This window comes from Schistocerca serialis, chromosome 5 (genome assembly GCF_023864345.2).
Source record: "Schistocerca serialis cubense isolate TAMUIC-IGC-003099 chromosome 5, iqSchSeri2.2, whole genome shotgun sequence".
Classification (NCBI taxonomy): domain Eukaryota; kingdom Metazoa; phylum Arthropoda; class Insecta; order Orthoptera; family Acrididae; genus Schistocerca; species Schistocerca serialis.
Window position 1 is genome coordinate 256,918,040 of NC_064642.1, and position 25,181 is coordinate 256,943,220.

The following is a 25,181-nucleotide window of genomic DNA, read 5'->3' on the forward strand; positions in this document are numbered from 1 at the left end:
AAAGCATCTGTAACTTTTACTATCTAATTTTCTCATCTAACACCCTTAGTATTGTCCGATTTAATTCAGCTGTATTCCATTATCCTTGCATTGCTTATTTAGATGCTCATCTTACATCTTCTCAAGACATTATTCGTTTCATGAAACTGTTCTTCCAAGTCCTTTGCTGCCTCTGACAGAATTACGAATTTATCGAAAACATAAAAGAGATTATTACCTCTCCCTGAGTTTTAATACCTTCTTTACAGTTTTCTTTGGATTTGCTTACTGCTTTCTCAATGTACATGTAGAATAATATCACTTCCTTCTCATCTGCTCATTTCCTTTCATGTCCCTGCACCCTTATAACTGTCGTCTGGTTTCCGTACAAGATGTATATAATCTTTCGTTCGAGGTATTCACCCCTGAATTTCAAAGAGTGTGTTCCAGTCGGCATTGTCAAAAGCTTTCTCCAAATCCACAAAAGATACAAACGTAGTAGTCATTAGCCATCGTGAGATAGCAGAATGGGGCGATCCCCGGAACTCACGGACTTCTTACATGGTCAGGTAGTTGAGTGTCTGTAAGCGAGATTTCCACACACCTGAACATCCCTAGGTCCACAGTTTCCGATGTGATAGTGAAGTGGAAACGTGAAGGGATACGTACAGCACAAAAGCGTAAAGGCCGACCTCTTCTTTTGACTGACAGAGGCCACCAACAGTTGAAGAGAGTCGTAATGTGTAATAGGCAGACATCTGTCCAGACCATCACCCAGGAATTCCAAACTGCATCAAGATCCACTGCAAGTACTATGACATTTAGGCGGGAGGTGAGAAAACTTGGATTTCATGGTCTGGCGGTTGCTATTAAGTCACACATCGCGCCGGTAAATGCCAAAAGACGCCTCACTTGGTGTAAATAGCGTAAACATTGGACGAGTGAACAATGGAAAAACGTTGTTTGGACTGACGAATAACGGTACACAATGTGGCGATCCGATGGCAGGCTGTGGGTATGGCGAATGCTCGGAGAACGTCATCCGCCAGTGTGTGAAGTGCCAACAGTAAAATTCGGAGCGGTGGTGTGATGATGTGGCACTATCGGAGCACAGGCCGACACTGATGTTTTAAGCACCTTCTTGCTTCCCACTGTTGATAAGCTGTTCATAATGCACGACCTGTGGCGAATTGGTTACACGACAATGGCATCGCTATAATGGACTAGCCTGCACAGAGTCCTGGTTCAAAAAATGGCTCTGAGCACTATGGGACTCAACTTCTGAGGTCATCAGTCCCCTAGAACTTAGAACTACTTAAACCTAACTAACCTAAGGACATCACACACATCCATGCCCGAGGCAGGATTCGAACCTGCGGTTCCAGTCTGTAGCGCTTATAACCGCACGGCCACTCCGGCCGGCCACAGAGTCCTGGCTTGAATCCTATATAACGCCTTAGGGATGTTTTGCAACGCCAACTTCGTGCCAGGCCTCACCGACAGACATCGCTACCTCCCCTCAGTGCACCACTCCGTGAAGAATGGGCTGCCATTCCCGAAGAAACCTTCCAACACCTGACTGAACGTATGCCTGCGAGAGTGGAAGCTGTCATCAAGGCTGAGGGTGGGCCAACACCGTATGGATTTCCAGCATTGCCGATGGAGGGTGCCACGACCTTGTAAGTCATTTTCAGCCAGATGTCAGGACACTTTTGATCACATACTCTGTCAAATTCTTCTTGCAGTATCATATCTCCTATCTCACCTTCATCTACGTCTTCTTCTCTTTCTATAATACTGCCTTTAAATACACTTTCATTGTATAGTCCTTCTATAAATTGGTTTTACATTTCCGTTCTTGCTTAGTACCAATCTTCCAAATGAGCTTTTGATATTTATTCAGCTGCTTCTCTTTCCTCCAAACGTCTCTTTAATTTTCCTGTAGGAGGTATATGTATTTCTCCTAGTTATGCATGCTTCTATATCCTTGTATTTTTCCTCTAATCATTCGTGCTTAGTCATCTTGCGTTTCCTGTCGAACCCATTATCTAGGCGTTTGTACTCACTTTCATCTGCTTCATTTTCTGGATTTTAACAGTTTCTCCTTTCATCAGTTAAATTCAATATCTCCTGTGTAATCCAATGATTTCTACTATGTCTTACCTTTGCACGTATTTGATCCTTTGGTGTCAGGACAATTTTATCTTTCAGAGCTGCCCATTCGTCGTGTCATCTGTTCCCTTACCCTATTTCAGTCAAAGGCTGCCTACGACTCCTTCTGAAACTTCCTAATAACCAGTTTCTTTCAACTTACCCAGGTATAATCTCCCTAATTTCCTACTTTTTTTAAACTGAACTTGCAGGTGATGAACAATAAACTACGGGCATAATCCACATCTGCCAGTTTTGTTTTTCCTGATGATAACATCCGTCTGATTAGTCCTCACCCAGTGATACGAAAGGGGGACTATGTTACCGCCAGAATATTGCACCCAAGAGGGTGTAATCATCAATCAGGCTCACAGAAGAGCTGTATGCCCTCGGAAAAAATAATGGCTGTACATTGTCTTGCTTTCAGCCGTTCGCAGTTCCAGCTCAAGAACACTATTTTGGCTAACGTTACAAGGCTATATCAACTGCCTCTGCAACTACTGACAACCCTGCTGTCCCTCTTCAGGTAATACATATTTGTCTGACTTCTTGACAGATACCCCTCCGTTGCTGTTGCACCTATGATATGGCTGTCTGTATCCCTCAGGCATTCAAGCCACCTTATCTTAGCAAGGCCCACGGTTCATAAGGGGGTTGATGACATAATGGATATTAAATGATTGAAGATTCATTACACTTGGACTTGTCTGTCACAGCATCACTTTCTGATATAACACATCTGGCCATGAATACACTTTTGTATTCGTAGTGGCCTACAAGAAAATAACCTCCGAATATCTTCTTGAGGAAACTTGCCACACCTGTAACATATGCTGTCATCTCATGAAAACTGTTGGAAGTATAAGACTTCCAGTAGCATCCTAGACATGCGTTATGGACTTGGCATGTCAGGCAGTATCCTTACACTCCTCAGGGCGCTTTTGTGTGATCTTGCCTCATCCGGCTGGAATATGTCATTATGTACTCAAGCTATGAAAAGTATGGAAACCTGAATTATTATTATTGTCGCATACTGATGAACAACAATTATCAATGCAGTCGTCATATCTAGAAGCTCCTCCCATGATTCATTAGTTAAAGAAACAAGGGTCTCAAGATACACTGCTTTCTGTGATGTTTCATCAGGATGTCCACGGAGACTTTGGTGTCGGCATAACCACTAAAATCAGAAGCGACACTCATCACTGGACATCACAGATTGTCACTGTGACTCTACGCCATGATAGTCTCTGTTGTCTATGGTATGGCGTTAGCGCTAATTAACGAATGGAAACTCGAGATCTCAACCAACCTTCCAGTATCTGTTCACAATGGTTCGTGTTGGCACTCTCTAACCTGGCATCTCTGACCGGATTACATTTGTTGTCATCCATCTGTTCCGCAGAGTAAGTGGAACAATCCTACGCTCTTCTTTGCGGTGCTTTTGGAAGAGCTGGTGCCCACTCTTGCTACATTGATGTTCCGAGTGCCTATTTTCACCGCTTGTTCTGCAGTCAATGAATTACAGTGAACTGCCTGTGTGATCTGTCAGTGCGATTCTACTATGTCCCACAAGCTAATGACTCAACCTTTCTCAAATTCCGAAAGATGGCTGTAACCGGGATATGTGTAAGGGTCGATAAAAAGTTTCAGTTCGAAGGCCGTACAGTCGAAAATCGACAAGTCAATAAGGCAAAATCGCCGTGACCATTGAGACAATCATTACATCGACGCACAGGTTGAAGATAACCGTTTGGTAAAACGTGATGAAGTCCGTAACTACCTACAGCACATCATCGTCCGATGGGAATTGTCAACCCTACAAAGCCTTTTTAAGGGAATGAGGGCGTGGTAATGGCATGGGGAGAGATGACGACTACAGGGCGGGTGCTCGCGTGTCTTCCACTTGAGATGAAGTAGTTTCTGTGCCACGATATTCGCGATGTATGGATGAGCGTTGTCATGAAGCAGCAGCACCCCTTGTCGCAGATTTTGCGGACGCTTCGCCTTAATTTCACGCAGCCGTGCTGCCCCATAAACATTCTTCATTCCCCGATGGATATCTACCGGTGTTCTTCCTACAGCAGCCAAGAATAATAGCACGTTGGTCCTGTTTGTGCGCATTTCGTAATCACGTCGCCATAGTTCGCGTTGCCTCATTTACCGCACGCACGTCAGAGAGACACGAAAACCACACTACTCTCTTGCCGAAATGTCGGTGCTTATATACCAGTCGCGCTACGCTGCATATACTTTGCAGCAACATCTTCAAACAGAAACTTTTTCATCGCCCCTTATACGTCCTTTGGGCATGGGATATTGCGATGTCTACCAGTAACGTTACACACCACCAATTACCAACATATACATTCAACATTTCTTTACTGAAAATCAGTTCACATAAATGCCTCTGGTAAGTAAATACTGCAGTATCAGTTTCACACCGTTCGATCAATATTCTGCTCTCAGGAGGTAAAACCATTTCCGTGACATGACATCGTAGTTAGTGCCATTTCATGATACCTACATACGTAGGTTGGACAAAAATATGGAAACACGGCTTGAAATTCTTGCCTGATCATAAACGCAACTGACAGCATCTGGAGACCTCTGCTATGTGGATCCGTCTCCCTACATCAAATTTTGGATACTGTCGAAAGTTGACCCCCCCCCTCCCCCCCCCCCTTTGTTCTGAAACCGGTTACCAGTAAATGTGATTTGTGCTAGCTACAGTGTTTTTCTTTGTATAATAAATGCATATGCTCGAAACTCTGCTGGATGCGCTGTTGTATTTGACCACGAAAGGTAGCTGTGCAGGGTCCTCAATACGCTGCAAGCGTCAGTCGTGGTCAGACTAGTGTTCTGTGTAGAGATGAGTGCATTGTGTCGGAGATGAGTGAATTTGGACGTGGGCAACTTGTTGGTGCTCTTGGTGGGTGCTTCCGTAATCAATGGAACCGAAGTGCTTAGCATTTCCAGAGGCACCGTATCGACTTTATAGAGGGAAAGTGGAATAACGTTATCCGCTAAGTCACAACACAGACGAAAATGTGTGTTGTGTGATCGCAGCATACAATCATTGAAGACGATTGTGACGAACGAGAAGAGGACGACAGCTGCAAAGGTTACTGCAGAACTGAATGTCGCCCTGACGAACCCTTTGAAGACGAAAACAACGCGAAAGATCTGCAGAATCAGAGAACTACAGGGCGAGCTGGAACTTCAAAACCGCTCCTCAGTTATGCAAATGCCGGTAACAGGAAAATGTGGTGCCAAAGCCATAAAACCTAAGCTATCAAGCAATGAAAATCTGGAGTATGAAGCAATGGAAGAATGTCATTTGGTCGGACAAGTCTTGTTTCACACTGTTTCTAACTTCTGGCCGAGGAAACGCGCAGGAATGAAACATGGGCAGCCATATCGTGGTATTTCATGAGCCCCACAGTTACTCTGCCAAGTTGCATTACTGCCAAGGATTATGTGGCCGTTTCCACCGATCAGTTCCATCACGAGGATAAACAATCACATCCCGCTGTCCACACAGTAACCACTCTGGTTTGTAGATACAGGCGCTTGATCACTATCCACGTCCGTCATCGTTGACGTTGCCACTATTTTGCAGGAATAAAGATATAAGACTTCCTTGAAAACTACTCAGGACACGTATTTATAAATTCTTCGCCGAGTACAACCTCTTTTGAGTGCCAACCGGTTTCCCACAACGTATTAGACATGATAACGTGTTGTTTTTTTCGTGTTTCCATGTTTTTGTCCATTCCCTATCGTTACACAGATGTGAAAGCTATTGTAGCCTTAGACGTTATGTTACTGCATATACGTGTTATGTGCTGTCTTTTCGAATCGCAAGTTGGAAGTCGAGTTGAAAACTAGACGTTACCGATCCACAGTTAGTTTCTTCGCCACATCTAGTTCCTATAAAATTTTCAAATAAAAATTATCGTATATTTAAAACTTGTAATTTATAGTTCAGTATTTTAACTATATAATAGCAGCAAGTAGCTGGACTGAATGAGGACTTTTCAAAGCTTGTAAACTACACAGTCTTTGATAGTCGTAAAATTAACTGTGAAGTTGAATTTATGGCAGTTTCTTATCTCTACCAACTTATTTGCTCCTTTATATAATGGTCAACAAAATCAAAGGATCACTTTCACAACAGCTCATACTAGGGTATTTGATTGCTTTTCTGGAAATTGTCTTAAATGATTAAGTATGTCATTTTATGCTCATAACAAGCTTTTTTTACATTGAATTTTTCTTTTATAAAAACGGAAACGAAGTTCAAATAATTTGAGAACCTGCTAAAATGCTCCATTCGAGTCCTGTGATGCCTGTGACGTCACTGGTTAGCTCGCTGCTCCTGGTGTCATTACGCTAAAACACAGTGATGTCTTGTTTTGGAATTTGCGTTTCGGAAAATGGGTCACAAATGGTATGTAGCACTATACTGTACAATTACATCTATAAAAACTCCAGAAAACCTGTTTTTCGGTGTTCTAGAGAATGAAAAGATGCGTAAAATGTGGTTGCGCTGCACCGGCGATTTGCCACCACGTCGACGCAAATGTTCACTAACTTATTTAAAAATGTGGTGCACTGTGCAGTTAACATGAACTTTTCTCCGTGATATGCTGTCTCATTGTTACAACGAAGAATAGCGTCATTCAGTGAAATTAAACTCTTAGTGACAGTTGACATTTTACCCAACTCCACGTTAATTATCCGGTAGCTTAGTTGTTAGAGCGGCTGACCTTCGAATTTTTCCAGATGATATCCATAGATCGCTGGTTCGAGTCTTACCGGAAAGAACTTTTTAACTTATTCGTAAAACTATTCGGTAGTCCTCTCTTATGAAAACCAAAGCACAGTTACAAAACTTCACCACACCGATCAGAAACAGAATATTTTTGTGCTTTCCTCGCTGTTTACATGCGCTTACATTTGCAATCACTGGTCACACACGTCACGTTCAAAAATATGATTTCCAGTTAATGTGACCACACACTTTTTACTCTGTTAGAAACAATGTTTTTATCTTCATATTGTCCAGTTACCATCATTATTGATTAAACTTTTGCAGTTTCATCATCTTACATAAAGATGAAGTAAGTCTGCTTCAGACGCTAACGTTAGTGTACATTCACAAACATCACAGCCCTTACATTTGTGTCACCTGCATGCTGTACACGCTTTATATCTCTCCGTATAACCTCATCGTCCTACTCTTCATTGTAATGCGGGCGTATGGTTATATCTTCACTACTAGCAAAGCTTTCCGAAAAAGTGAACTGTTTGTCGCGAAGTAAATGCCTCTATCCTCGGTTGTCCATTTCTCAGACTAAGACTAACGTGAAGCTATATATAACACATTCCACAATCGGAACAACTACTTTAATCAGTTTTTGCTTCCGCTATTTCCGTATTTCGTGTGAAACTTTTAAAAATATGTTACCGTTCCAGGTTTCGAAGTTACGACCGCTTTATGTGCAGTCGAATGCGCTATCCGTTGCGCCGCCGAATACTTGCAGGACGATGGTCGCTGGTGAGTGTCTTCTACAATGGAATTCAGCAAGTTTTGCCAAGAATAATTTTATTATGTCTGGTCGTAGCTCATGACTGATAGTCTAGTTCTAACGTAGGGACTCATTTTCAAAAGTTCTGTAATTCCTCGGTTTTGAGCGAGTTTAATGGTGTTGCGTGGAGTAGGGAAAAGAATCTCCGTCGTTGCACATATCATTCACTAAATGGGCGGAGCACAAAGGCATCAACTTTCGCAAGGCTTCCACTACCAGCATTCACAAAGTTCCTTCATAATGTTATTTAAAAGTTGTAATTACATTTTCCATACCAAAATAGGTAAACTTTTTGCAGAAAAAGTACTTAAAATCTCGTAACTTCGGCAAACACGTCCGTAACACATGTATGGTTTGATCTTACTCCTAGTCTGTGCGGTCACCGGGGCATCGCCAAGTAACAGAGCGTTTTCGATCTCGTGACAAGATCTTGATATTTAATGATTTTTAAGCTTTATTTACATAAAAATGAAAATATTGACCGTAAATAGCGGTTAAATGACATAATCAGTCAGAATAATAAGAATCCGAACCATTTTTTCAACATAGTAAAATAGCCTATTGTCTCCCATTACGAAGCATAAGTTTCAAATTTGGCTCAAAGGTGTCTGCAGCCATCTTCTGCAATGGTGCAAAAGCTTAGATACTTGCGGCATCACCCTCTGGCTTAGCGACGCTTCAAATGGCAAGATGTCGACAAATGTAAGAACAGGGCACAGTGCAGTTCATGCGATTTGTACGGTGCTTTAATTATGTCACATACACGTGAAATTTTGCCAAAATTCGGCCCAATGTCACAATGGACGTGTCACTTGACAGGAAGATCGCCACTCTCATTTCACCCCTTCTCATTACATCTCTGCGATGGAAGTCCGACACGCAGCGTTGGAAAATTACGGTTTTCTTACGAGTATCCGAGGGGAACATTTAAGACACATTGTCGCTCAGGATCGACACGAAGAGGCCTCACGGGGTGGCATAAATGACAGCCGTCGCTCGGTTTCGAGCGCCATGTCACGGATTGCACGGCCCCTCCTGCCGGAGGTTCGAGTCCTCTCTTGGGCACGGGTGTGTGTGTGTTGTTCTTAGCATAACTTAATTTAAGTTAGCTTAAGTAGTGTGTAAATCTAGGGAGCGATGACCTCATCAGTTTGGTCCCTTAGGAATTCACACAGTTGCACAGTCGAAAATGGCAGTGGACATTGTGAGAAACAACAGGACAGCATTCTTGACAACGATCGAGGCTGCTGCCACCCACTGGCTATTACAGCCCTACTCCGAGGATACTGTGGGGCTGCATCCCAATAAACGTGATCTGACCCCTTTGGAGTGTAGTACAGCCGCAGTTTTTGCTCTGGTACATGAAGTGGAACCACTAAAGACCTTTCAAAATCAATCGACGAAATTTAAACGCGATTTGAAACAGCGAAGGGTTTTTATGCTTTTCTAGTGTTTATGTTTCTTGCTCTCCTGTCACGTCATCACGGGGATCAGGGGCGGGGGGGGGGGGGGGGGGGAAGGGGGAGGAAGGTTGTTACATTATTATATGGTTGAATGAAACGGCAAAGGGTTCCTCTAACTCCCCCATTTCGGCGACACAACACTACGCCACCCACTCACCTTTGCTGAGCACTTTAAAAAATGCACCTGTGTTAGTCTCGATACCAATTTACTGTCGCGGCTGCTCTAGGTGCTGAAGGTAGACAAAGCACACATCAGAGATGTCAAAGAGGTTGCCTAACCCGTAGGCGTTAGAGCACCCGCGAGACCAAATTGGTGTTGAAGTTTCCGACAGGTAAATTTTTAAAGTGCTCAGTAAAGATGCATAGGTGGCACCGAGTGTGTTGCCGAACTGTGGCGTCTTATGCTGATCGTTTGCCGTTTGATTCACACACATGATAATTTAGCCCCCCGTAATCACGCGACAGGAGAATGCGAAACACAAGCGCTGACAAAGCGTAAACCACTTTGCTGCTTCGGACCACGTACAAATTTCGTCCAATGGTTTTGAACAGTTCCTAGACGTTCCATCCTTTATACCAGAGGGAAAGGGGGAGGTTTCATTGATGTCACTTCTACCAGAACCTGAGGGCGGGTTGTCAGAAATGTTTCCTCGGCCATCCATAAGAAAACCGCATGACTTCAACGCTGCGTGATGCGGTTCTGATCTCCATCGCAGAGGCCGCGAAAGGAGTGAAATGTGCGTAAGAATGTGTGTGACGACCTTCCCATCAAGCGACACGTCCACGGTGGCGTTGCGTAGAATTGTGGTGAAATTTGGTGCCAATGTGACGTCATTAACCCGATTTAAAGCTCACATGACCTTCTGATCTGCGGCCTTTTCTTCCCATATGTCGCTGAGCCCAAGGGTGACGTCGTAGACGGCCACGCTTTCATAACATTGCATAAGAAGTTTGTACGCATATTTGAGCCAAATTTCAATCAATGTGTTGGAACTAGACAATTATGGGGTTTCGAGAAAGTTATTCTTTGATTTTGTTGCATCATTCCACAGAAACGTCTTTTCACATATACAGTGAAATAACAATGCATCGTTATATCATCATATCGATTTCCTTCTTTGTTCTCGAAATGTTTGTGTGGATCTACGTCAGGTCAATGAATATATGTCTTTATGACGCTAATGCTGTATTACAAATATATTTTATCATCAAAATTTCGAAACTAATGCGGTAGTCTGTGCTTAGCAGTTCACCGAGTGGCACTATTCCATCTGTACCTTGAAAATGTGGCTCTTATCTTCTTGCTATATATGACTTAATGTTCCACTGTATATACCTAAGGAGAAGGTGGGTTAGTGATTTTTCAGATCGGGCATTTACAGCAGTTACATCAAACAAAAGTGTGCTAATGCAGCAAATACCAACAAACGGAACTCACTAGGCAGAATCAGACGGAGATGATCTACAGAGAAGTATAGAGTGACTTCTAAGGCCCATGAGTTAATATAATCTTACTTTTAAAAAATTGATAGTTTCGAAACATCGAAATCAGAAACATATATAATTTATGTTCATATAATTTTATCCTGCGTTGTAATAATGACTAAATTTGGAGTACCAAATAATAGCCCTTTCAACGACGGAAAATAAGTCGAAAAATTAGTGTAATCGCAAATTTTTGTACCGTGTTAGGGGGGAGGGGGAAGGTAATAAATAACATATTGAAAATCCTGACCGATAGGTTGTGGGGCGATGGGTAGGGGAGGAGGTATTTAAGTATCCCTTTTCTATGTTTTTCTTCACTATCTTGAAAACCGCCGCTTCTTACGAAAATGTTCCCCTGCAAAAAATTAAACTAAATTAAATTTCATACAAAAAATTTTCAACTAATTTTTTCTCTAGGGCTAATAGTTTCCGAGTTGCAGTGGACGGAAAAATGGCGAATTATTAAGAAATTGTGTTTCAATGAAAGAAAGTAATGGATACTGTCAAATAACATGAGTTAAGAACCAATACTAAATATTTGCACCAGAGAGACAACCATAGCAACAACGGGAGTAGAAACTTGTTAAGGTGTAAACTGTGTTGAGACGGGGAGGGGGGGGGGGGGGAGGGTGCTTAAAGAGGATGAAAACGAGGGGAGGGTGGGTGGAGGTTAGAAGCGTGAGGGAAGGTAGGTCGCCAGATTGTAGTCATGCACTTCCCTCCTTCATATGGCTATAACATAAAGAGCGAGCAGGCAACGCTATAAGGAAAACAGAAAACAAATACAAATTACTAATAATACTACCTCTCGAAACGTTTTTTTTTTTTCCTGTGCTAACCTCTTCATCTCAGAGAAGCACTTGCAACCTACGTCCTCTATTATTTGCTTGACGTATTCCAATCTCTGTCTTTCTCTACAGCTTTTGCCCTCTACAGCTCCCTCTAGTACCATAGAAGTCATTCCCTCATGTCTTAGCAGATGTCCTATCATCCTGTCCCTTCTCCTTATCAGTGTTTTCCACATATTCCTTTCCTCTCCGATTCTGCGTAGAACCTCCTCATTCCTTACCTTATCAGTCCACCTAATTTTCAACATTCATCTATAGCACCACATCTCAAATGCTGCGATTCTCTTCTGTTCCGGTTTTCCCACAGTCCATGTTTCACTACCATACAATGCTGTACTCCAGACGTACATCCTCAGAAATTTCTTCCTCAAATTAAGGCCGGTATTTGATATTAGTAGACTTCTCTTGGCCAGAAATGCCTTCTTTGCCATAGCGAGTCTGCTTTTGATGTCCTCCTTGCTCCGTCCGCCATTGGTTATTTTACTGCCTAGGTAGCAGAATCCCTTAACGTCATTGACTTCGTGACCATCAATCCTGATGTTAAGTTTCTCGCTGTTCTCATTTCTACTACTTCTCATTACCTTCGTCTTTCTCCGATTTACTCTCAAACCATACTGTGTACTCATTACACTGTTCATTCCGTTCAGCAGATCATTTAATTCTTCTTCACTTTCACTCAGGATAGCAATGTCATCAGCGAATCGTATCATTGATATCCTTTCACCTTGTATTTTAATTCCACTCCTGAACCTTTCTTTTATTTCCATCATTGCTTCCTCGATGTACAGATTGAAGAGTAGGGGCGAAAGGCTACAGCCTTGTCTTACACCCTTCTTAATACGAGCACTTCTTTCTTGATCGTCCACTCTTATTATTCCCTCTTGGTTGTTGTACATATTGTATATGACCCGTCTCTTCGTATAGCTTATCCCTACTTTTTTCAGAATCTCGAACAGCTTGCACCATTTTATATTGTCGAACGCTTTTTCCAGGTCGACAAATCCTATGAAAGTGTCCTGATTTTTCTTTAGCTTTGCTTCCATTATTAGCCGTAACGTCAGAATTGCCTCTCTTGTCCCTTTACTTTTCCTAAAGCCAAACTGATCGTCACCTAGCGCATTCTTAATTTTCTTTTCCATTCTTCTGTATATTATTCTTTTAAGCAGCTTCGATGCATGAGCTGTTAAGCTGATTGTGCGATAATTCTCGCACTTGTCAGCTCTTGCCGTCTTCGGAATTGTGTGGATGATGCTTTTCCGAAAGTCAGATGGTATGTCGCCAGACATATATTCTACACACCAACGTGAATAGTCGTTTTGTTGCCACTTCCCCAAATGATTTTAGAAATACTGATGTAATGTTATCTATCCCTTCTGCCTTATTTGACCGTAAGTCCTCCAAAGCTCTTTTAAATTCCGATTCTAATACTGGATCCCCTATCTCTTCTAAATCGACTCCTGTTTCTTCTTCTATCACATCAGACAAATCTTCACCCTCATAGATGCTTTCAATGAATTCTTTCCACCTATCTGCTCTCTCCTCTGCATTTAACAGTGGAATTCCCGTTGCACTCTTAATGTTACCACCGTTGCTTTTAATGTCACCAAAGGTTGTTTTGACTTTCCTGTATGCTGAGTATGTCCTTCCGACAATCATATCTTTTTCGATGTCTTCACATTTTTCGTGCAGCCATTTCGTCTTAGCTTCGCTGCACTTCCTATTTATTGCATTCCTCAGCGACTTCTATTTCTGTATTCCTGATTTTCCCGGAACATGTTTGTACTCCCTCCTTTCATCAATCAACTGAAGTATTTCTTCTGTTACCCATGGTTTCTTCGCAGCTACCTTCTTTGTACCTATGTTTTCCTTCCCAACTTATGTGATGGCCCTTTTTAGAGATGTCCATTCCTCTTCAACTGTACTGCCTACTGCGATATTCCTTATTACTGTATCTATAGCGTTAGAGAACTTCAAACGTATCTCGTCATTCCTTAGTACTTCCGTGTCCCACTTCTTTGCGTATTGATTCTTCCTGCCTAATGTCTTGAACTTCAGCCTACTCTTCATCACTACTATATTGTGATCTGAGTCTATATCTGCTCCTGGGTACGCCTTACAATCCAGTATCTGATTTCGGAATCTCTGTCTGACCACGATGTAATCTAATTGAAATCTTCCCGTATCTCCCGGCCTTTTCCAAGTATACCTCCTCCTCTTGTGATTCTTGAACAGGGTATTCGCTATTACTAGCTGAAACTTGTTACAGAACTCAATTAGTCTTTCTCGTCTTTCATTCCTTGTCCCAAGCCCATATTCTCCTGTAACCTTTTCTTCTACTCCTTCCCCCACAACTGCATTTCAGTCGCCCATGACTATTAGATTTTCGTCCCCCTTTACATACTGCATTACCCTTTCAATATCCTCATACACTTTCTCTATCTGTTCATCTTCGGCTTGCGACGTCGGCATGTATACCTGAACTATCGTTGTCGGTGTTGGTCTGCTGTCGATTCTGATTAGAACAACCCGGTCCCTGAACTGTTCACAGTAACACACCCTCTGCCCTACCTTCCTATTCATAACGAATCCTACACCTGTTATAACGTATGTGGGCAGAATCTCTGCACACTGTTCCACAGTGCCAGAGGGCAAATTCTGTACGTCAGCTGCAGTTTTCTTCCGGGAAACGCAACTTTCTTCAACACGAGAGCTGCTCGCTTTTCAGTTTAAAGACATACTACACTTCTCCAGCATTTGCTGTCCAGCTCTCGGATAAGAGTCCGCAGCTCTCGCTGTAGCACTCTCGCTTACCGAGCACGGGGTCCAGGGTTCGATTCCCAAGGGGGGGGGGGGTCAGGGATTTTAGCTGCCTCGAGATGACTGGGTCTTGTTGTGTCGTCTTCATCATCATCATTCATCGCCATTACGGTCGGAGGGCGGCAATGGCAAACCACCTCCGCTAGGATCTTGCCTAGTACGGCGGTGCAGGTCTCCCTCATCGTCCCCTACGCTCTGTCGAAGAGTATGGGACTTCATCATCATCATCTGTGATGAGAGCCGACAAATTATCTTCACTGATATTGTGTTTATGTAGTGGCGCTGTTTTCTGTTAATTAAGTGAGTATTTATTTGCCGTTGTTAAATGTGATATTATGTAAAAAAAACTCAACAGCTGAAGCTGTCAACTGTCTACGACATTGAAGAGTCTGCCCCACGTGTAACATGCTGCCACTATGTATTTAACAATGTCACTTTCTTTGTCTCCACTATCAAAGGCTGGAATACGTTTCGCAGCCTAAGGGTATAGAGTGTATCATCTCAGCCTCATATCTCCCAACATCTGAGGAGGCCCAAAAGCCCAAATTGGCTCCTTCTGTTCTAGTAGGTCAGTTAGGTGTTATGGAACTTAAGATTCTTCAACGAGTGTCAAGCAATGTATTACAGCAGATTACGGTCCTAGATTTAAACATGGTCAGTAGTGTTCCACCAGTCGCACTGGCACCCATCTTGCAAGATGTACTGTGGTTGTGTGGTAAGTGGCTCCGCTCTGTGCATCCCACTCTATAAGTGCAAACAGTCAGGAAGAAAGGTACATTGGGTTTGACTTCCCGTCGACATCGAGGTCATTAGAGACGGAACACAAGCTCGTGTTGTCTCGAGGATGGGGAAGTAAATAGGCCGTGCCCTTTCAAAGGAATTACTCCAACATTTGCCTGAAGAGATTTGGGGAAATCAAGGAAAACCTAAATCTGGACGCGGATCTGAACTGTCGTCAACCCGAATGCGAATCCAGTGTGCTAACCACTTAGCCACCTCTCTCGGTGAGCCAGCAATTCCTGAACTGAAGAAATTTATGCAGTCTACCATTCACACAATTAGTGATGAGAAAAGTGCAATAACTTTCTCGTTATTCATTACTTCCTCACCAAATGACTACAAGGTTACATGCCTTTGCAAGATGCTGTCAACGACAGACATCAGCATGAGGCCACATTTACCAGTCCTAGCCTTTACCCACAAACACTACATAGATCTCTGTCAAAATCACACTTACAAATTAAGCACGTCTAAGCCATCGTTCACAGGAACGTATTTTACATAAAACTCATTGAACACCTGCAAATAAGTAGTCACTTAATAGGTTGACAATAACTCCACTATATAAAAACTAGCTCTTTGAAGCTATTTTGCCTACATAAATAAGAGAACTGGATAGTCCATCTGTAAAATGAAAACCGAGTGACGCTCATATTGCAGGAAGACACCTTTCCAGAAGAACGCTACAGCTACCGTAAAGGACGACTGAGAATCAGTTTTCCCTATAGAAGTCTATAACACTGTGCAGACCAAGCGAGGAGGCACAGTGGTTGGCGCAGTGGACTCGCATTCGGGAGGGTGTCGGTTCAAACCCGCATTCGGCCACCCTGACTTAGGTTTTCCTGATTTCCCTAAATCGCTTCAGGCAAGTGCCGGGATGCTTCCTTTGGAAGGGCACGACTGGCTACCTTCCCCGTCCTTTCCTAATCCGATGGGACCGATGACCTCGCGCTTTGGTCCCCTCCCCCAAATCAACCAACCAACCAACTGTGCAGAGATTTACGTAGGGTCCGTCCACATGTTTTGCTTGCATTTGTATTATTAGCACTCCATATCTATATGTTATATAGCGTTAACACACTTTGTGGAAAGAAACATCTCCCCACCTCCCCCCCTCCCGTTGACCTCTGTAGTGTATGCACACTGCGCCGCCAGTGATTCATAAGGCGGGCATTGGAAGGACTTCATGAAACATCCTGTAGTTGCTTTTCGATGTAAGGCGGTGGAGAGAATGTGGGGTTGCTTACTCGCTTGTCATTTTACAAATCTATGAAGGAGGGAAGTGCGCGACCACAATCAGGCTATCTACCTTCCCTCACTCCTAACATCCAGCCCCGCTTCGCCACCCTGTTACACTCCTAGAACGTTAAGTATCCTTTAACATGAGTCTACTGCAGCCCTACATGTGGTACATATAATATTTGTCCTTAACCCACTTCATTTAACAATAAATATAAGTTTTATACCTTAAAACCACAATTTTTAATAATCTGCGATATTTCCATCCCCCTCAACGAGGAGACGTGAACTACCCGAGAAAAGTAATAGGAACTTCTTTGTAGGAAATGTGTTGTCGTTTAATTTTGACTGGGCAACGATTTTTAGTATGTTGTTCATGGCACTCGCTCATACCACTATAGAAAAATTGAGGATTACACGAATTTTTTCCCCAGTCAACATTTTTTGGTCCTGAGTGACTGGGATAAAGTAAGTTACAGTTATTTGGGGTTTCCTATGTGTGTCACTTGTAAGCTTACACTTAAACAATTAAGAATTACAGCGTCTGTCCCATAAGAGTCTTAGCTCTCTCGTGTTACATTTTTAACTGAAGTTAATCACAGCTTGAAAATGTTGCACGCAAATAAGGAAAAGGAAAATATATATGCGGTACACTCAGTTGGTCTGACTGTGGATATGAAAATAGTTAGAGACACTCTAAAATGTTTAGGAGCTCTACCCAAGAAAATTTACATATTTTTCTTTTTTCCATATTACTCTTTTCCCATCGTAATGTAAACTATGATTCTTATTTACAGATGATGTAACGAACGATCAATATTTCATTTAACTATTCTGCTAGACCGACGCAAACTGCTACACACAGTCGCTGAAAGTCTTTAGTTTTGTGGTTTATGTTTCTCGGAAGGTTAATATATATATATATATATATATATATATATATATATATATAAATGATACCTTACCGATTCCAATTTTTGTATTATTTTTTAATGATATAAGTAGTCGGTAGCAGCAGCCTGCAGATCCAGGAAATTACAACGCCACAATAATTAATTGACAACATCTTATGAAACGACTGTCGTTGATGGAGATGTAAAACATTCTTAGAATTAGTGTCAATTCACAGCAATGGAAGAAAAGTTGTATACTTAAACTTGGGGACAAGACTAGGTGTATTTAATTCCAGTCCCGGAAAAGCCTCTGAATAATAGATCGGGGAGATAAGGGGGTAGAAGGGTGGCACATGAGTGGTTAGTACCTTTCTTTCTAACCATTTGATGGTATTTCAGCTGATTTTATAACGTCTTACACCTCTTCCTATAGTGCGTCAATCCCCACATCTTCGCTAACTACACTCATAACATTCAGTAATACGTACCGGGTGATCAAAAAGTCAGTATAAAGTTGAATACTTAATAAACCACGCAATAATGTAGATAGAGAGGTAAAAATTGGCACACATTCTTGGAATGACATGGGGTTTTATTAGAACCAAAAAAAATAAAGTTCACAAAATGTCCGACAGAAGCGCTGGACAGAAAAACGTCAGTGACTGCACATGACAATCGTGTATAAAAGGAGCTGTAATGAGAGAGAGAATCAGATGCGCCAGCAGTCGCAGCATGTTGACGTTACCTGAAAAGGCGCTTTTAGTGAAGCTGTATTATCAGAATGGGGAATGTGCTAGTTCAGCGTTACGATCCTATCGCCATAGGAAGGGGATTGACAAATGCAGCTGTGACGAGAATGATTTCGAAGTTCGAAGCCACGGGTTGTTTAGACGATAGACCCCGTAGTGGCCGACCGAACACAAGGCGTAATGCTGCTGAGACAGTTCAGGAAGAAAGGGAGACTGTTGCGGGTTCGTCTGTGCACGGGGAAGTCAGCGTTCGTGCAGTCGCACGTCGCACCGGCATTCCATACACTACTGTTTGTTTGGCACTTAGGCGTACCCTCCGATGCTATCCGTACAAAATCCATCGACATCATGAACTGTTACCTGGCGATTTAGTGAAGTGGAGGGCATTTGCGGTGTGGGCGTTTCAAAAGATGGCGGAAGATGACGATTGGTTGAGTAACGTGTTGTGGACCGACGACGCTCATTTCACGCTCCGAGGGTCGGTCAACGCCCACAACTGCAGAATTTGGGCTACCGAAAATCCTAGAACTGTTGTGGAAACTCCACTGCAAGGCGAGAAAGTCGCGGTATGGGTTGGATTTACCACATCTACCGTTATCGGGCCTTTTTTCTTCGAGGAAATGCGTGATTCTGGTTTTGTGTAACTGCTACCGTGACGGGTGAGAGGTACGCCGATATTTTATAGAATCGCATCATCCCCAGCCTGGCTGATAAACACCTGCTGGAACGTACGATGTTTATGCAGGATGGCGCTCCAACCCATATTGCTAGACGCGTGAAAGATCTCTTGCGCGCGTCGTTTGGTGATGATCGTGTGCTCAGCTGCCACTTTCGTCATGCTTGGCCTCCCAGGTTCGTACGATTATTGGCTTTGGGGTTACCTGAAGTCGCAAGTGTATAGTGATCGACCGACATTTCTAGGGATGCTGAAAGACAACATCCGACGCCAATGCCTCACCATAACTCCGGACATGCTTTACAGTGCTGTTCACAACATTATTCCTCGACTACAGATATTGTTGAGGAATGATGGTGGACATATGGAGCATTTCCTGTAAAGAGCATCATCTTTGCTTTGTCTTACTTTGTTCTGCTAATTATTGCTGTTCTGATCAGATGAAGCGCTATCTGTCGAACATTTTTTGAACTTTTGTATTTTTTTGGTTCTAATAAAACCCAATGTCATTCCAAGCATGTGTGTCAATTTGTACCTCTCTATCTACTTTATTCCGCGATTTATTCAGTTTTCAAATTTATACTGACTTTTTGATCTCCCGGTATTATGCAGCCTCATACAATGAGATGGTAAAAGCCATGGGATACCTGCTGGTATCGCGTTAGACCCAGTTTTGCCCGGTCTAATGCAGCAACTCCACGTGGCATGGATCCAACAAGTCGTTGGTAGTCCCCTGCAGAAATATGGACCCATACTGTCTCTACAGCTGCCCGCGATAGCGGTAGTGTTGCTGGTGAAGAATTTTGTGCACGGACTGACCTCTCGATTATTTCTCATAAATGTTCGATGGGATTCATCTTGGCCGATCTGGATGGCAAATCATTCGTTCGAACTGTCCGTAATATTATTCAAATCAGTAGCGAACAATTGTGGACCGATGACATGACCCATTGTCATCCCTAAATATTGCATCGTTAATGGCAACATGAAGTCAATGAACGGCTTCAGCTGGTCTCCAAGTAGCCAAACATAACTATTTCTAGTCAATGATCGGTTCAGGCCCTGTCATGTAAAAACAGTCCACACCATTATGGAGCCACCGCCAGCTTGCTTAGTGCCTTGTTGACAACTTGGTTCCATGGCTTCATGAGATCTGTGCTACACTTTCAGCCTACCATCAGTTCTTACAAACTGAAATCAGGATTCATCTGTCCAGGTCACGCTTTTCCATCGTTTAGCGCCCAACCGATATGGTCACGAGCCCAGGAGAGGCGCTGCAGGCGATGGCGTGCTGTTATTAATGGCACTCGCGTTGGTCGTCCGCTTCCATAGCCCATTAACGGCAAATTTTGTTACACTGTCCTAACGGTACGTTCGTCGTGTGTGCCATATTGATTTCTGCGGTTATTTCACCCTGTGTTGCCTGTCTGTTAGCAATGACGACTCTACGCAAATGTTGCTGCTCTTCACTTGCCATTACACGATTAAAGAGAATTATCTCGTCGTGAGGCCATAATCACGTCGTAATTCCCTTCACGTGAATCACGTGAGCACAAATGACAGCTCCGCCCATGAGCTACCCTTTTATACCTCGTGCATGGGATACCACTGCCATCTCTGTATGTGCATATCGCTATCCCCTTACGTTCGTCACCTCAGTGTAAACTGCTTGCACCGACTGCTACCGTTATCCTTTGATTATTGATACCAGCTATTGGCACGGGTCATCCCAGGCTCGATTACCAGTGATCATCTTGGATACTTCTGTAGTTGAAAGCTCCACTCAGCATCGCGAGGCAAACTAGCGGTTGATTAATACATCAAGTAATGAAATAGATTTGCAAACTGCTGGTCTGACACCAAATCTAAAGGCTTGCACGGGAGACTCACAATATTAATTTAATTATTAACCTTTTACCAGCGGCTTCACCGGCGCATGCGTATGTTGCATACACTGTACTTCACACACACATATGTCTCATTCTCCGTTGGTTTACACCATAAGACCCTAAGAGGATGTTAAATTTATCTGTGGTATTCAACCATGTGGCATAATCTGTGATCACCAGACTCGCTGGTAGAGTGTTGGCTCATTCTCGCGGTGTGGTTGAGGGCTCGAAATTGTGGCGACATTGTGCCTCGGTCAACAAAGGCGACCATTCTTTTGTGACGGTATGAACAAACTGAAAAAACTTTGTCTCGCTCGTCCCCAGGGTGACTATGTTGAGAACCAAATATGTAGATATGAGGAATAAAGATGTAGAATTGTTTTGTTTTATTTGAAAATGTTTAAGAGTTTTCACATAAAAAATTCGGAGGCATTACTTTTGAGCACGTTCTCGTAATAGACAAATCGCGCTTCGCATTTTGAAAGGTAAGTACTCCCAGTCAAGTAAATAAAGGACATAAATACCAGATCGTCTTCAGACATTTATACGTCGCCTTTTCTAATCCGCACCTCCACACCTAGATATAGTGAGGCACGTTACTCTCGCAGTATTTTTGTACATGTAACCAACAAATGTCGTTGAAACTGCTCCAAGTGATCCTGAGCTGAGCTTAAGTGTCACACCCTTTACATTTCCACCCCTATGGGAGACTCTCAGTGTTCATGACGCCAAATCTTCTGAGCCATGTATCGTACAATGATAAAATTTAGCAGGTACATACATTCTTACCTGTTGATATTGTGTTGTATTTACGAGCGTCCAGCATGTGCTGTGTATGGTGTGCTGTGCTGGCAAAGTTTGGTTATATCGGTGTACATATATTCATGTCCTGCGAAAAGTGAGTGATGTGTGACCAACTGTCACTCACACTGGCTAATAACACAATTTACACTAATAAAAAACCGTCCATACTGTCGCAAGCCAGCACTCAGAATAACGTTTTGAAATAGTTTTGTAACCTCCTGTGCACTATGAGCCTGAAAAGGTTTGTAAACCGATTTATGGAATAAACAATATTTCAAAAAAGTGACTGGCTCCAATTTTTACATTGAGTAAACAGCTACAGTTTATTAAACATCCTTAATGGATCAGCTTAATAAATACTTTTTTCCTTGCCGATGATCATATTGAGAAGACAGAAAATGATATCTAGTTTGCAGTTCACTGAATTTGTAATAATTGATATCTAAAAGGGTTCAGCAAAGAAATAAACTGATGGTGATCAGTGGGAAGTCTCCAGTTCTCTCTAAAATAGTACTATATGAAAAGCCACTTCTTAGGCTGCATATTAGCTATGGATATGAAAACGATAACGCTAATAAGCTTCAAATGAAGCTTAAACTGTGACACAATACAGAACATTGGCTGAGAAGACAAAGGGTACAAAAAATGTTACAAAATAATAGGTACCCCTTTTCTAATAGAAGAAACAGAATTAACTAGGAAATGCGAGAGAAGAATACCGTCTGCTGAAGTGAAACTTTTGAGGAAAGGTTGAGGAAGTATCCTCAGATAACAAGTACAAGCAATATTGTAATAGAAGAACTTTATGTACACTGTATAAATAACAAAAGTAGAGCAAGCATGTGTAAAATGAAAACAACATATCAACAGAATGCGAGAAGAGAGATTAGTCAAATGAGCATCAGTTATAAATCGTTACAAAAGAAGATGTAAGACGACCAAGAACAGATGGCATCAGTGATGTAAGTTTATTACACGAAGAAGAAGAAAAAAAGAAGAAGCACAAGAAGAAGAAAGTAAGCAATGCTACCAGCCTTAATCTATGAGGATTATTCTTGCTAAAAATATGATTTGTGAATGGGTAATAAGTCCTATGATTATGACTCCACGTTTAACTGCTCCTGCCTTGTAGGATCTCACCTGTTAAAATGACTCCTTCTTCTCCTTCTGTTTTGGCTCCTACAGCTCGTCCTCATTGTCATCATAACTATCAGTAGCAGGAGGAATTTGAGGCACACTGCAGAATAAAGGCCTTCTCCAGGGCACTCCATGCGTTATGGTCTTCTGCTACGTGAATCCATTTTCCTCTTGCATGTTTTAGATTGATCTTTCCATTAGGTCGCAGTCTTGATCATGGAATGCAGCAGGCAACTTCCTTCGACCATTTATCGTCCATTCCCCTTGAAACATGTCCTGCCCACTTCCATTTAATTTTCCTGTCATTATAACGGCTTTCACTCCAGTCTGCTCCTCCAACCATTTGTTTATTTTTGTGTGTGTATTGAGAGTTTTCAGCTTGCATATCTCCAGTCCACACTGCACCACACTCATTGACTCAGTTTTTAAATGGTTTCCTCCATGAAAGTCAACTCATTGTCATAAATGGTAACATTCACTGATCCTAAAATTTACATTTCACATACATCGGAAACCTACTTCCGAAAACTCTGTATACTTTCCAAAAGCACTCCAGGCGATTTTTGTTCCTCTGTTTCTCCTTTGGTGTCCATCAAGCCGTCGTCTCTAATAGTCCCACACAGAAAAAATCATTTTTAACATTATCTTTTACATGATTGATTACAAGCTTTTCTAGTTTTCTTCTAATGAACTTGAGACTTGCTTACAAATTTTTTATATTAATTTCTACTGTTAGCTGTTGATTTTTATCTGCTATACAAGCAAAGCAAATAGTATAATGGCGTCACCAAACCGAAGTATTTCCAAGTATGTCCTGTGAATAGATAACCATTCTTTTTCTTCATAATTAAAGGATCTGAAAACTTCATGTAGAGCTTCTGAGAATAGTTTCCGTATTTTTTATGTTGTGGATACTCATCTCTTACTCCTCTATAGTTCCTCTCACTTATCTGATGAAGGCTAACGCAAGCTGTTGTACTGATTTTCATTTCCTTCAGAGTAGTAACATAGGATGTAAAGAAGTTAGAAAATGTCTTGAAATGCATTAACTCCACACCTATTGTTAGATTCAGGACTTGCAAATGCCCCATTGAGCTGCATCCACTTCTGAAGTAATCTTGTTTCATTGCTTGACTAAATCAATTTCTTTCTCTGTGCGGTTGGTGACAATATTAGCAAATATCTTGAAGATTAAGAAGACTGATGCTTCTTTAATTTATGAATTGTATGTGTCTTTTCTTGTGAAGTAGAAGGATTATCGCATATCCAATTTCGTGGAATTGCCTTACCACTCAAATATTTTGTAAATAATTTTGCAGCTTCCTAGTGTACAACTCTTCTCCCAGTTTCAATAATTGCTACGAATCACCATCATCTCTTGCTGCCTTTCCTTTATTCATATTTCAGATGGTTTTATATACCTCACTCGGAATTACTTCCAGATTTTTATTACTTGCTTCACTGGTACTATTATAGAAGTAATGGTGATATTTTTTCTCAAGAGAGACCACTTAAATAAAGAATATTTCCAGTAACATATTGAACTGTAGCTCACACCTTAAAAAATGTAAAAATTCTAATGGCAGAGATCGAAAACATAAGAAATGAAGGATCATTAGAGTGTATATAACTGCAGAGAAATCTATTTCAGCATTGTCGGTTGTAATGAACAAAGTAATGTAAGAATATTCTCCAATGTAAATAAGGAAACTATTCTTGGTCGAAACTGTGAAGTCATCTGTGAATAAAAAGAGAGGCGACTATGTGGAAGATGAAAGTACTGATGGCCTAAAATTATGATGCTAAAAATACGAGTTATTACACTGTAAATGACATACGTTACGATAAACGATGTCAGTGTATAAACAAAGCGATACCACGCTGCTCAGTATATTCGTAATTTCAGAAAACCTGTTATATCAGGGTTTGTCCTCAAATTACTTAAGGCGGTGAATAATGGGGTGCAGACCCTTCAGGATCTCCCATTGTTGTTGCTGCAATCATAAAAGGTTAATAGTTCAACATGGTGCCGATACAGCGCTAAACTCATCGACACTGGAGGTGTACATGAATGTAAATGTGATATGCTAGCCGAAGGGGAAACGTCTACTTTCTTGCTTTATGCTTAAAATGGAAGCCAATCTGTAGGACTATCAGATCCTTTAATAAATGCAATAATTTTGGAAATCAAGCTTACTTTCTCATAGTAGTAACATGTATTTAAATTCCTGTTGTGAACTTCGGCTTATCATTATACTGTCTCCTCCCAATTAAGTGCACAGTTGAGTTAGCGCCGCTGTACCAGAAATTTTAAATTTTGCGTCCATGGCTGCATTAAATATTAACTAGCAGGAATATAATATACTAGTATACGTTGTCCAAGTAAGCATTTTATAACGTAACTGTCGTTATAGTTCTTAGCAAAAATAGGAACAGCTTCACTGAAATAGAAGAGGACATCTCGAAAACACCAAGGTACAAGACATGAAATAAAAAATTGAAGTAAGCTTTAGTAGTAGTCACACGCTCTTCCAATGAAATTTTTAAATTACTGCTCTTCCAGAATTCATATACTTTTCATTATCATTCCGTGACTCTAACTACTTTTCTTCTAGGTCATAATGAACATACTTTTAGTACTACAGCAATACAATACATTATGTACACAATTATGCTA

At 41.8% G+C, this 25,181-nt stretch overlaps 1 protein-coding gene across 1 annotated transcript in view; it reads right to left on the reverse strand.

Moving 5' to 3' along the window:
* The window catches only part of LOC126481881 (sodium/potassium/calcium exchanger Nckx30C), a 1,430,899-nt gene that overhangs the window by 997,154 nt on the left and 408,564 nt on the right, over nt 1-25,181 (reverse strand). The window lies entirely within an intron of this gene.